The sequence below is a fragment of the Humulus lupulus genome, chromosome X, assembly GCF_963169125.1.
Source record: "Humulus lupulus chromosome X, drHumLupu1.1, whole genome shotgun sequence".
In the NCBI taxonomy this organism is placed as follows: Eukaryota; Viridiplantae; Streptophyta; class Magnoliopsida; order Rosales; family Cannabaceae; genus Humulus; species Humulus lupulus.
Genome location: NC_084802.1, coordinates 147,371,296 through 147,387,228, shown reverse-complemented (window position 1 = coordinate 147,387,228; position 15,933 = coordinate 147,371,296). Strand labels below are relative to the sequence as shown.

The following is a 15,933-nucleotide window of genomic DNA, read 5'->3' as shown; positions in this document are numbered from 1 at the left end:
TTTGGTAATGAAAACGTACTTTTGAGACCAAAATACTTTTAACCCTAGTACCTCTACTATCTGAGTAACACGTTTTTACTTTAATGACTTGATTAGCGAGTCTGGCACTTTATAAACACACAGTGTAGCGGTCTTGGCTATCCAGGGCGTTACAGGTTGTGTGGGAAATGACTTCTCATGTGACATGGTAGGTCGGTTGTGTAGAACCGACCTACCATGTAATTATAAAAATACATTATTAAAGATACTCTAATTTGTTTTATATTATTGAAATTTTAAAATATATTAATTTATTTAAACAATACATATAAATAATTTATCTGGGTATAAAATCAGTATTAAAAAATATACTTATTAATATTATATATATTATAATTTTTGAAATATAAATAAATAAATTATTAATAATTATAAATTTTAATTTAATTTTTTTAAATAAGAAAATATTTTTATTTAATAGTATTTGTAATTTAAAATAAAAAACTTATAAAACAATTGAGAGTATCTTTTTAATAATTTTTTTAAATAACATGGTAAGTCGGTTGTGAGAGAAATGACTTCTCATGTGAGATGGTAGGTCAATTGTGTGAGAACAGACCTACCATGTAATTATAAATATGTATTATTAAAGATGCTCTATTTTTTTTTTTAGATGTTTGGAATTTTAAAATATATTAATTTATTTAAACAATACATATATATAATTTATTTGGGTGTGAAATAAGTATTAAAAAATATATATACTTATTAATATTACATATATGTTTAATTTTTACATCATAGATCGGTTCTAGAACAGACTTATCATGTTGCATCATACGTTAGTTGCTAATGGACCGACTTACCATGTTAAAATTAGGGCATTGAAAATAAAAGCCCAATTAAATTTGAAGTATCCCGCGTACTATTCTTCTTCTTCACCGTCCACCCTGTGTTTTTCTTTCTTCTTCATTCTGCCAGCAACCCAACCCTCTCCTTCCTCAACTCCGGTCACAACAGGGACCTTCACCTCAGCTCTGTTCGACAACCTCCTTCATTATTCACCACAATCTTCAGTCAGGTTAGCCTCTTCCTCAATCACCCCATATTTATTCATATATATATATATTTCAAGGGAACTGCTTGATTTCATGATTCACTATGCTTGCCTATTTAGCACTCTATATCTACACAGATTATTTTCCTATTCCTGAATATTTATCTTCCGATTTCATGTTATCATAAAGAATAATATTGTTTGTCAGTATATTTCTTTTTACAACTTGAAACAATCTGTTACTAAAAGAAGTTTGTTTAGACCTTCCCTTTCATTCTTCGATTTTATGTTGAGTGAAACTAATTATATATATATATATGCATGTATATTATAGTGTGATATATATATATAGTAGTGGTCACACTGATGATTGCAAAGAAAGAAAGAAATAAATATGGCTAACTCAACTCCATGGTTCCTCACCTAGGCAGCCATGGTTTAACTTCTAACCACCATAACCACCATTCGGCCACCATAACCACCACCCTCACCACCATCGGCCTCCATCCGTGACCACTCAAAGTGGCACCTCCATACACGGCCAGCCACCATTCTCAATCTTTAATCACCACCAAACCATCTCAAATCTTAAGACCACATATATTAAACTATCCCAACCCCTTAATGTATGTTTTTAGTCCCCCAACACTAATTAAATTCATACAAAACAGCCCACAAATTCACTCCCATGCTTAAGAACATAAATGAAAAATAATCGGTATCATAAACTACGAAGGAATTTCACGAATTTGTACCGACCTATTGTGGCTGGTTTCTTGTGGTTCCATCTTCTCTCCACTTTAGTCCACAATGCTATGGACGCAACCAAACCATTCCACATGAATTTCGTACTCAGAATCTAAGAGAAAAATCACCGCAAAATAGGTTCGGAATTACGTTTTTCCTTCAAGAATACTCTACAATTTATACACATGATACATGAGAATAATATATAATATTTTTATTATGTTTATTATTTTAAAAATGGCCTACAATATATTGGTAGTAGAAATATTTGGTCATATATACATATATTTATATATATATATATGCATGTATATTATAGTGTGATATAGATATAGTAGTGGTCACAATGTTGATTGCAAAGAAAGAAAGAAATAAATATGGCTAACTCAACTCCATGGTTCCTCACCTAGGCAGCCATGGTTTCACTTTTAACCACCATTCAGCCACCACAACCACCACCCTCACCACCATCGGCCTCCATCCGTGACCACTCAAAGTGGCACCTCCATACACGGCCAACCACCATTCTCAATCTCTGACCACCACCAAACCATCTCAAATCTTAAGACCACATATATTAAACTATCCCAACCCCTTAATGTATGTTTTTACTCCCCCAACACTAATTAAATCCATACAAAACAGCCAACAAATTCACTCCCATGCTTAAGAACATAAATGAAAAATAATCAATACCGTAAACTACGAAGGAAGTTCACGAATTTGTACCGACATATTGTGGCTGGTTTCTTGTGGTTCCTTCTTCTCTCCACTTTAGTCCACAATGCTATGGACACAACCAACCCATTCCACATGAATTTTGTACTCAGAATCTAAGAGAAAAATCATCGCAAAATAGGTTCGGAATTACGTTTTTCCTTCAAGAATACTCTACAATTTATACACATGATACGTGAGAATAATATATAATATTTTTATTATGTTTATTATTATTAAAATGGCCTACAATATATTGTTAGTAGAAATATTTGGTCATATTTTTTTTTTATTTATCAACTAAATTATTTTGCTATTATAATTTGGTAGGAAAATATGATTAATTGCTACCAATTATATTTGGTAGCTAAAAGCTTAGTAGCTAAAACTCTATTTTCTTATAGACACTAATACAAAACATGTTCATGCTTGAGTTTCTTTTTCTATATAATAGATTATATATATATATAATTTGACGATGCTTAACTAATGTATAATTAATTTTAATGTTCATGCAGGCTCCAGTTAATTATTTTTCTTGGTTATTGTTAATTGCCAGAGGTAAGTATGTTATCTTATTAGAGGAGTTTGAATATCTTAAATATTCATCCATAGTGAAGTAGGTTCTGAGATTAAATTTGTGTGTTGCGGTGACAATGGAATGTTGAGAATTTGTGTGTTTTAGTGAAGTAGGATCTGGGAAATTTAGTTGTGTGCTGTGGAGATATAAGGAAGAAACTTATTGTGTGTTGTTTGAATTGTTTAATTCTTTGTAGAAATATGGTTAGGTCACTATTATAAGGGGAATGTTGCCCGAATTCATCTAGAATTATGTTTTATTTTCTCATATTTAAATTATATTGTGCTTGCATATTTCTTCTTTGATTGGTATAGGGAAGCTCTGTCAAAATTTATGTTAAAAAGATAGTATATTAATAGGAATATGACAACGCTAAAAATTTGTTATGGGAATTTTCTACATGCAGGAGGATTTTAGTCCAATTTTAGGGAAACCTCTGTCAAAATTTTTCTAGGAAATGGACAAGAGTTGGATAACAAAGGACAGACTTTCAAAAGAGTATGAAGAGGGATTTGACAACTTTATTAAGTTTTCCTTAGAAAATACAACGGATCCTTCAAGAGTTCATTGTCCATGTAGAAAATGTTCAAATTTGAAAAAATTAGACATAATGAAGATAAAGAGTCATCTATACTTTAACGGAATGGACCAAACATATGTCAAGTGGATTTGGCATGGAGAAGAAGATGACTCTAACAATAATGTTCCCAATGAAAGAAAGAAATTTGATCAAGTATTTTATGACCCTATAGAGATGGTGAGAGATGCAGATGAATGTTTTGTTGATAAGCCTGAAGAATTTTTGAAATTCTTAGAAGATGCAGAGAAACCAATATTCTCCGGGGCACCTTTGTCAAAATTAGTTGTTTTAGTAAAACTATACAACTTGAAAGCTGGTAGTAATTGGAGTGACACAAGTTTCACAAAGTTATTAACTTTATTAAAAGAAATTTTACCAAAAGACAATGAGTTGCCTTCCTCGATTTATGAAGCGAAAAAAACATTGTGCACATTAGGAATGGAGTATAGCAAGATTCACGCTTGTCCAAATGATTGTGTTCTATATCAAAATCAATATGAGAGTGCAACTGAGTGCCCCGTATGTAAATCATCTAGATGGAAAAAAAATAAGAACAACAAAGAATGTAAGAAAGGGATTCCGGCAAAAGTATTGTGGTATTTGCCACCAATACCTAGGTTTATATGTTTGTTTCGAAATCCTGAACATGCCGAAAGTCTGTGATGGCATGAGGATGGAAGGATCAAAGATGAAAAATTGCGCCATCCAACTGATTCCCCAGCTTGGAAAGAAGTGGTTGAACCATGGCCTCAAATAAGAAAGGATCCTAGAAATCTTCGACTTGTTCTTTTTGCTGATGGCATCAATCCATTCAGCAATATGAGCTCATCTTACAGTTGTTGGCTAGTGATTCTATGTATTTACAATCTTCCTCCTTGGTTGTGTATGAAAAGAAGATTCACAATGTTAACTTTATTGATATCAAGTCCCAAGCAACCTGGAAATGATATAGATATCTATTTAGCACCTTTGATAGATGACTTGAAGGTGTTGTGGAACGGAATTGATTGTTATGATTCTTTTAAAAAAGAAAATTTTATACTTAGAGGTGTACTCTTATGGACAATCAATGATTTTCCTGCTTATGGTAATTTATCAGGATGTTTTGTGAAAGGATATAAAGGATGTCTGATATGCGGTGAAAAGACAAGCGCCACATGATTAGAACATTGTAGGAAGATGTGTTATATGGGTCATAGAAGGTTGAAATAGAAATTGCGAAGACCTTGTGCTTATTTGAGCAATACTTTCCTCCATATTTTTTTGATATCATGGTTCATTTGGCAGTGCATCTTGTTAGAGAAGTAAAACTATGTGGGCCTGTGTGTTTTCGTTGGATGTATCCATTTGAAAGATTGACGAAAGTATACAAAGGTTATGTTAGAAATCGAAATCATCCAGAGGGTTGTATAGTTGAGGCTTACAAAGCAGAAGAAGCGGTTGAATTTTGTACTAAGTATATTACTGATGCAGAAGCGATTGGTATTCCCAGAAAGATAATGAGTGAAGATGTTATTGGAAGAGGCATCAACAATGGAAGGCTCACCTTAATAAAAAAAGAAGACTGGGATGTTGCTCATCGAAATGTTCTAGAGAATACAATTGAAGTTCAAGCTTACATAAAGTATTAATATTATGTGAAATGATATCTAAGCAATGATTTATTGTCATAATAACGATATTCTTAATTTTAGAGAACACTTGGAATATCTTCATCGTGAGAATCGAAATAAATCAAGAAAGTGGATTCAAGATTACCACCATCAGACTTTTCATCAATGGTTTTGTGATAGGGTAGCCTATTCTAATTCCTTCATTATAAGTATACTTAGTTTTTAAAAATAACTATATCAAAATCTATAATTTATTTTACATTATGCAGATTCAATCTGAATTGAGTATGGAGTTTCGCAAAGTATCTGAAAACTTAAGATGGATTTCATTAGGTCTGACTACAATGGCAATTAAACATGATGGATTTGTTGTGAATGGATATGGATTTAATACAAAAGCTCGTGATGATGTTAGAGTGACACAAAATAGTGGTGTATGTATTGTTGCAAAAACTCTTCAATTTGCTTCAGCTCGCGATAAGAAACCATTTTATGGAGATATGAAATTTAATGGAGTCATTGAAGAAATATGGGAGCTTGATTATCGTGATTTTAGGATGGAAATGTTCAAATGCAATTGGGTAGAAGACAAGTATGTTATATCAGATGAGTTAGGATGTACTTTAGTGGATCTCAATAAAATAGGCCATAAAGAATAATCATTTATATTAGCAAGTCAAGCAAAACAAGTATTCTATATTCAAGATCCATCAGATTCAAGATGGTCAATTGTACTTGCATCACAACCAAAATTCATAGGTGATGATGATGATGATTATGAGATTGGCGAACTTCAAACTTTTGAGAAAGAAATTGGAGATATCAATGAATATGAGGGAATCGAATCAATAGTTGGACCATATGTTCGAAGAGATTGTGATGGAATTTGGATCGTAAGTTTGTATTTAAAATATATTTTCTTTTATCGTTGGCACACTTGGTGCCTAATTGAGACTAAAACCCTCAATGAGATCCTAGGTTCGAACCTTCGAACCTGGGTCTCACCCCAATTCCCAACCCCCATAACCACTAGACCAAACATAGTGGCTTTGTATTTAAAATATTCTTATCATTTGTTTATTTTGTTTACTGATCTTTATACTTGTTTATTCTTAATAGGATCATGGACCATCCTGAAGAGCATCCCGAAGAGGTACTTGAAGACAATGCAAACGAAGGTATCGATGTAGAAGAGGCTGGTAATTTAGACCCTACAACAAAGAAGAAGAAAAGTAGGCAGACTAAGGGGATAGTGCGATTGGCAAAAATAATTGCTGACAAAATCAAAGGAATAAAGATAAATTTAAGGTTTAACAAGAGAGGGCAATCAATTGGAACTTCGGAGAGAGCGTTACAATGCTATTTGGGGATGCAAGCAAAGTCAATGGTGTCCATTACATATGATAATTGGCATGATGTTCCTGCTGCAACTTTGGAGAATGTTTGGAAAGATGTAAATATAAGGTTCATAGACTGAAGGTAATCTTTTAAACTTGTATATTATTATTTACACTAACTTGTATTGTTAAACTTTGTAGCTATTTTTTCATCTTAACGAGGGAATGAGAAAGGAAGTGTTAAGTTCAGTAGGCATCAAGTGGAGGGCGTTCAAAACATTTTTGACCAGAAAATTTGTAGCTCCTTACCTTAACAACCTAGATTTATTGGAAGCAAATCCCACTGCATTAGATGTGCCTCCAAACAGATATAGCATTCCTGAGGAGGAATGGAAAAACTTCGTCACCAAAAGAAAAAGTAATGAATTTCAAGTAAGTGTACAATACCAAGTTTCAATTTTTTTTATTCATATATTAATTTATTGAAAAGTTAAATTGTTCCAATTGAATTAGGAATTTAGTCAAACACAAAAAGAGAGGCGTGCTGCTTTGGAGTATCCTCATCGTTCATCACGATACAGTTGTAAAGAAATAGAAATTGACCTTGTAAGTGAGCTTTTAATATTGATTTTAATTTTTGTAATGGTTTAATAAATAACTAATTGAGTATTATTTTGTTGTAGCAAAATAAATTAGGCACAGATTAGCCAATAGATCGATCTATACTTTGGAAGGAGGCAAGGAAAGATGCATCAGGAAATTATGTAAATGAGTGTGACAAGCTTATAGGAGATGCCATTGTATGTTGTAAACTTACTTGGATTTTTTTTTTATCCTTCATTATATTTCATTACTAAATTTATGAAATTAAATATTGCAGGATGACCTTCTAGATAAGAGAAATGAGGGAACACTTGTAGAAGTTGGGACAAACGATATATTAACACAAGTGTTAGGAAAAAAGGAGCATCCTGGTAGAGTAAGAGGCCAAAGTCGTGGCATTACACAAAGAGACTACTTTTTGAAACCAGTAGGAGGTTTTAGTGGACTTCAACAATATCAATTTCAATTTCAACAACACCAAACTCAAAAATACTTAGATGACTTTAAAAAGTTAGAGCAATCCTTTGAGCAAAGACTACGTAGTCAAGCTGAACAATTTGAAGTAGAACGAAGACGAGAAAGAGAAGAACGAGAACAAGAAAGAGAGTTGTTTTTGACAAAGTTTACAGAATTAGCAAACCAAATTTCATCATTAAAAGGAAGTGAAATGAGTTTTCCTACGATAGTTTCACCAACAAGTGTGACCCCTACGCCAATGAAGGTGGTAAATGAGTCTTTAGTTTCTTCAAAGGTATTTTATTCTTCACCTATTCATATTATTATTGAAGAAAATATTTATTATAACATAAATATTATTTTGTCCTCATCTTGAACTTGTAGGATAATCAGAAGTCTAGATTGTTGGCAGAAAATGGTGATACTGTTTCTATTGGACGAATAATGGCAACGAGCAGAAAAATTCATTGTGTTGACTTAAGAAAGGGTAACTATCGTGTGCAAGTGGATGAGTGTTGCACTGAAGATGCTAAACTTATGTTTCCTATTGGGGATGAGTTTTGTTTAGTACGTCAAGCTCTTGGCCACTATGTTGAGTGGCCCTCTCCTATGATCATTCCTTACGATTCAGATTTGGTAAGATATTAAGAAACAACTATATTTAGTGATTAAATTATTTTTCATGACTAACATGTGTTACTTTCATGTTGAAGCTACCTAAGAAGTCAAAGAAGCAAAAAAGGAATAGTTCACCAATACCTAATGCCCCAATGACACAAGAGAAGTCTCATCCTTCCCAAAGACTTCCTAGTCAAAATGAAGTAGTGTCAAGTAAAGCTAGTGCCCCGATACTCTTCAAGATTCCTAGTGGGGTTCCTCGATTTATCAAGTGTCTATTAACTACCGTGAAGTATGTGGAGCCAAGTTTTATGGTCAAAGTTCCGATGGATTTTGAGATATTAGGCCATGAAAATAATTTATACATCTCACAAGAAGATATAGTCCACGTTGGCTTAATGGAAGAGATTGGAGCATCATGTGTATCGTTATATATCAGGTATCAAATATTTTTAAAATAATCATAAGTTTGTAGATGATGCATTTTATAAATTTAACAAAGATATATATATTTTTTATGTAGAATTTTATACTTCCAATTAGTGAAAAGAGAGATCAGTCACTTTTTTCGTTATGTTGAGCCAATTTGGTTATCAAATGTTGGATCCACTGAAGAAGAACGAGTTGAATGGGTATCAAAGCATATGATTGATTCAAATCCGGATCAGATGTGGTTGTTGCCATATCATAAGGGGTAAGTCTTTTACTTTTAGTATTTTTGTTAGTGAATATATATAATAATAATAATGATTTGTTTTTGTGTTTTTGTTAGAAAGCATTGGATGCTTATAATAATTGATTTTGATCACCAATTGTGCTATTTCCTGGATTCTCTTCACAATTTTCCACCAGATGAAATCAAATCTCTCATTTCTCGGTAAAAATCTAACTAATTAACTACATACTCTTAAATTCATTTAAAAATTAACAACATCTAAATGTTTATGTTTTTATTGCTTAGTGTCTTTCAACATTTACGCACAAATAATGCGAAAACTAAGGATGTCGCGTGGAGAACTGTTAAGTGTCCTCGTCAACCATTACAATCAGTACAATGTGGATTCTATGTTATGAGGATGATGAAAGATTTTGTGACAAATGAGTTTTCAATGCGATGGCTAACTAGTAACGTAAGTGAAAATATTCATTATTAAAGTTCTAGCTTTACCTTAATATTAAGTATATTAATTCAACTCATGCAATGAATGTTGTTTTAGTGTGGCGGGAAGAACTCTTACACAAAGGATGAGATCAATGAAGTACGTGAAGAATAGGCACAATGCGTCATGGATTTGATGAGTACTACATAGGTCCACTCACTTTTGTTAACTTAGACTTTTAATGAGATATACTTACAATGTTGACCTAGACTTTCTTGAATGTAAAGAACGCCCTAGACTAATACTTACAAAACATTCGCATAACATAGTTTATAAAAGAATACCATTCATTATCAAAGTCTCAGTGGGATTTGTTTAAAACCATGCAAGTTAGCGCCATAAGTTTTAAAATAAAACATAGATTTTTATGCAAAGTTCAAAGAAACCAAAAATTAAATAACTGAGTCCCACTAATAATTTAGGAAAGTCTCTTAAAAACAAAACATGATTTAAATGGCGTTCTACGTTGATCGTTTTTCCGTCCATAGGATTACCCCACGCCATACACCCCATGATGAAAGAACTCCTCACGTCACCACGCGTGTCATAAAGAAATCCTATTTGATACCTGGAAGGAAAGTAAGGGGGTGAGCTAAAAGCCTAGTAAGGAAATACAAACAAATAAGCAAGTAAGAATACAACAAAAACAAACACTAACGTTCATCTAAAACATCATGGTATATCATAACATAATCGTAACATATCATCATATCATAACATAATCGTAACATATCATCATATCATAACATAATCGTGACATATCATCATATGACAAACATACAGCATACATGATGAGCATGGATCGCTAGTTGTCCATGTCACCCTATGAGGTAAACAGGAGATCATTGGTCCTTGAATAACCTCGACGCGTCCGCCCTAGGAATTACGTCTCAATGTCCTTAGTAACTCGTTCGATGTATCTGACACCGTAATCTGTTTGATGTATCTAACATCGTAATCTGTTTGATGTATCTGACATCGTAACTGGTTTGATGTATCTAACATCCATACACATATCACATTCAACATATCATCACGTTATGGCATTTATAATTCATAACAATTCACTCATACAAGAGTCTTACCATTCATAGCATAAAATCATAGAATCTATCTAACTTCCTTACCTCAAGTCCAAGCTAAGAATTTACACAATCTTTCAACGAGCCTATATCATAATCAAAATAACATTTCTTAGGTTCATAAAATTACTATTTTGCCCTTCCACACAACTCATGTGTGCATGGGCCATGCACACATAATATCAGTTACACAAAACATGCAATTATCGCCATAAAAGAATAATGCTCGTTTTACCCATTTTACATGCATGATCGTTTTATAAAAACCACATAGTTGAATATTAAACATAATTTTGGACGTAAAAGTGGAGTTGCATGTAACATGCATACGTGGGAACATTGCGTAATAGAGACGTTTTCAAAAACAATAATTCTACATTTCTTACTTTTACTATTTTAAAATCAATAGACATATTACATGCTTTATTTTTCTTAAAATTTCTAAGTTGATTAAATTTCTCAAAACATTATTTCATTTTATAAAATTATTTTATTTTAGCTCAAAAATAAAATATGTGACATTTTCATTTATTAATCTCAAATTACAAAGAATTAACCAAAAACCTTGGATTTAATTAAAATACCTATTTTAATATGTTTCTTTAGAAAAATAAATTTTATCATTGTGTTACATGAATGATGTGAAAAATATATTTTTAAGTGTGGAAAAATATATTTTTATTTAAATTATTTAAGACTTAGTTTTATGTAACAAAATCCATATGTGACAATTAAATAACAATTTTTAACCTTTTTAAAACAAACTTTCAGCCACCATTTATTTTCTTCAAAAATCACAAATAAATAGAATCTAAATATTTTTCTCAATCAAAACAAATGAAAAATCATAACTTATCAAAATATGCATTCATACCATTAAAAATACCATTTTTCAATATTACCATAACTTAGGAAAAATAATTTATTCCAAAAACTCATCAAATTCATTTTAGTGAAACTCACTTCATATTTTCTTACAAAAAAATTCCAGCACCTATTTTTATCATTAAAAATCACCATATTCAATTTAAAAGCTCATATTTTCTCAAAAATTAATAAAAATTCTGTAGGTAATTATTTGAGTAAAATATCATTTTAATGAGACTTAAAGTCCCCTTTTTAATTTCATATAATTAACATAACATCAAGAACATTACTTATGCATGCAAATCATCTTTTTATCAAACTTTTACCCAATTATTTACAAAAATCAGCAAGTTTAATTTCTCATGAGATTCATCTTTTATCCCAAAATTTCACATAAAATCATACATGTCCAAAATCTCATCATACTCTTATTATATACATGATTCTAAGAATATTACTAACAAATTCACATGAGATCTTATAAAACCAATTTTCTATTCCATTGAATCTACACATGAAATCCAACAACAACAACGATGGCAATAGCATACATAAATTCATAACACCATATTTCATGAGCATGCCTTTACAAAAACCCTAACATAATTCTTATCATATTTCTAAAATCATCATTTACCATTTTACATAAATCAAAGATTACAAAGATAACCATAGCAATAAAAACACAACATATATCCTCATTATAAACCCTATCAAATCCATTCCCTCAATCATACCCATGAACCCTTTTTAAACAAATCATATTCTCAAAATATACAAATCATAATCATCAATCCTACAATAATCAACCATTAGCATCACCATCAAAACCTCAAAGACAAACCCATCAAAACCAATATATAGGCTAAGAAAGACCATTACCTTTCTTGATTGTAAAATCAAGAACACAATAGCACGAAAACCTCTTGTCACCTATAGATGATTTCCAAACACCATATACCCAAAGAAAGAAACCACAAAATTAACCTTAGATTAGAGAAGAGGAGAAGATCCAAATGCACATATGTGAAACACTGGTTGATAGATTCTTACCTAGGGTTCGAAACCCTCTTCTTCTTCTCCTTCTCTTTCTTTTCTTCTTCTTCTTCTCTAGAAAAATATGGCAGCCCTTGCTTTCCCTCTCTCTAGCTCGCCTCCCTCTCTCTCTATCTCCTCTCTAGGTCACGGCCAAATTGCCTAATCTCTTTTTAATCCCCTTTTTAAATTCTCATTCCCATAAAGCCACTATCAAGAGGAAATGGTAAGTTTCCTTTCTTCCCCATTTCCTTTAATTCCCTTTCATTTTTCTTTTCTTATAATAGATATAAAATAATAAAGGGTGATCACATTCCTATCCCAACATAACTAGTGTCTTCAAATTTTGATTTTATTACTTAAAAAGAAATAATCCTTTTCCCACTACACACCACACACTACACGTCCACACTAGCCATTTCCTTTATTTATTTTTTTTTTTTATTAACTAAAATAAATCCCATAAAGGAAAGAGTGTGTAGAAAATCTACACATGTGCACCTCATTACCATGTACTAGCACACACTAAAACACTAGAGTGCATTACTATCTACCATGCACCTTAGTGCATTCAACCATAACTCACAAAATCACATCAATTGTCACACTTATTTAAAATGTAACACTAATAGTAAAATAACACATGTTACACACTATTCACTTATTAAATTAATTAACCAAACAAACAATTAACAAATTTAAATTTCAAAGATTATACCAAACAATTCTAACAATTAAATAAAATAATAAACAACCAAATAAAACAAATAATCAACTAAATTAAATAACAACACTTAAATAAAACAATTCATCACACTTAACATTTAAATAAAAATAAATCACAAAAATTTAAATAATCTAAAAAAAAATTTTTGGTGACTACATTGAAGATACACACACTTTTGTTGTCTAAGTTTACAATGCTTATATGAGTCATTTTGTAATTAACTTAAGACTCGTTATTTTGGATACTTAGTTCAAATTCTAGTATTTTATATCACTGTGATATCTGTTTTGTTTTGTTCAGTTTGTTTGAATAAAAAGCATGATTTTTTTTTGGCATAATACACTTTTTAATAAAAAAAACACCGTAAGTTGGTTCTAGTAAAACTAACAATAGATGTCTACACCATAAGTCAGTTGTGACCCGACTTATCATGTTTTACACCAGAGGTCAGTATACAAACCGACCTACCATGTCTTACACCAGAGGTCGGTGTGCAACCGACCTACCATGTCTTACACCAGAGGTCAGTTTGCAACCGACCTACCATGTCTTACACCAGAGGTCGGTGTGCAACTGACCTACCATGTCTTACACCAGAGGTCGGTTTGGCGCCAACCGACCTACCATATTTTTACATCATAAATCACTGCATGAGAAGTTAGTTCCCAACCGACTTATGAACATTCAGAAGTCGGTTTTTAACCGTCTTATCGTGTAATTTTTGTAGTAGTGCTAGCTCTAATCTTCTCAGTGGCCTCATTGGTCCTCTGAACTGCCTCAGGACCTAAGTATCTCCTTTCACCTGTCTCATCCCAATGAATGAGAGATCTACACTTCCTACCATACAGCATCTCATAAGGTGCAACTCCAATGGTAGACTGATAACTGTTATTGTAGGAAAACTCTATCAAAGGCAGATACTTACTCAAAGATCCACCAAAGTCCAGCACACATGCTCTGAGCATGTCTACCAATATCTGGATCATCCTCTAAGATTGCCCATCTGTCTAAGGATGATAAGCAGTACTAAACTTCAACTGTGTTCCCATGGCCTCTGCAAACTCCCCCAGAACTTGGAAGTAAAAGTAGGGTCCCGATCTGACACGATCGACCTAGGCGCACCATGGAGCCGATTGATCTCTCTCACATAGAGATCTGCATACTGGTAAACTGTATAAGTAGTCTTCACTGACAGAAAGTGAGTTGACTTGGTGTAGCGATCCACTATCACCCAAATGGAATCATGCTGACCAACAGTCCTTGGTAAGCCCACCACAAAATCCATTGTGATGTCTTCCCACTTCCACTCTGGGATATCTAGAGGTTGCAATAAACCTGCTGGCCTCTGATGCTCAACCTTGACCTGTTGACATGTGAAGCACTTAGCCATATACTCTACTACATCTCTCTTCATCCCTGGCCACCAATACAACGATCTCACATCGTGATACATCTTCGTGGTGCCTGGATGCAAAAAAAGTGAGGTGTAGTATGAGATTCATCCAGAATCTCTCGTCTGAAAGCAGTGTCTAACGGAACACATATCCACCCCTTGTATCTCAACAAGCCCATCTCAAACACTGAATAATCTCTGGATACTTTAACCAGAACATCCTCTCTGATCTTGATCAGCAGTGGATCACTCAGCTGACCCTCCTGGATTCTCTCTAATAGCGTAGACTGTAGAATAATATTAGCCAACTGGCCCACCAGCAACTCTATACCAGCTCTGGTCATATCATCAGCTAACTCCCTGGCTATCAGCCTCATACCATAAATCTGTCCCCGACCCTTCCGGCTTAAAGAATCAGCTACCACGTTGGCCTTTCCTGGATGATACAGAATCTCACAATCATAATCTTTTACTAACTCCAGCCAACGCCTTTACCTCATATTAAGATCTTTCTGGGTGAAGAAGTATTTCAGGTTCTTGTGGTTTGTATAAATCTCACACTTCTCTCCATAGAGATAGTGCCTCCATATCTTCAAAGCGAAAACCACAGCTGCCAACTCTAAATCATGAGTGGGATATCTCTTTTCATACTCCTTCAATTGATGAGAAGCATAAGCAATTACCTTCTCTGACTGCATCAGAACACAACCCAAATCTTGATGAGAAGCATCACAATAAATCACAAACTTCTTCTGATCTGTCGGAAGACTCAGAATCGGAGCTGTAATCAACCTCTGCTTCAGTTCCTGGAAGTTGTTCTCACATTTATCTGACCACACACAAATTTCTGGCTCTTGCGTGTCAGTTCAGTCAATGCAGTAGCAATCTTTGAGAACCCTTCCACGAAACGCCTAGAGTAACCTACCAATCCAAGGAAACTTCTAACCTCAGAAGCATTCTTTGGCCTTGGCCAATATCTAACCGCTTCGATCTTTGCTAGATCTACCTTAATCCCCTCCTTACTGACAATATGCCCAAGAAAGGATACCTGAGATAACCAGAACTCACATTTCTTGAACATAGCAAATAGTTTGTGTTCCCTCAGTCTCTGTAGAACCAATCTCAAGTGATACTCATGTTCTGACTCTGACAGAGAATATACCAGAATGTCATCAATAAAGACAATCACAAACTGGTCCAAATAATCTTTGAACACCCTGTTCATCAGATCCATAAAAGCAGCAGGGGCATTAGTCAATCCAAATGACATAACTAGGAACTCATAATGCCCATACCTGGTACAAAAAGCAGTCTTCGGTATGTCTCCTTCCTTGACCCTCAACTGATGATAACCAGAACGAAGGTCGATCTTTGAGAATACC

The 15,933-nt window shown here is 33.3% G+C and overlaps 1 long non-coding RNA gene across 1 annotated transcript; it reads left to right on the top strand.

The window, feature by feature from the left end:
* The first annotated feature begins 8,947 nt into the window (after nt 1-8,947).
* LOC133803121 (uncharacterized) lies at nt 8,948-9,284 on the top strand. The gene is made up of 3 exons (XR_009877807.1): nt 8,948-8,981; nt 9,060-9,164; nt 9,249-9,284. It is a non-coding gene; the product is annotated as an uncharacterized LOC133803121 (long non-coding RNA).
* Nucleotides 9,285-15,933: the final 6,649 nt, after the last annotated feature.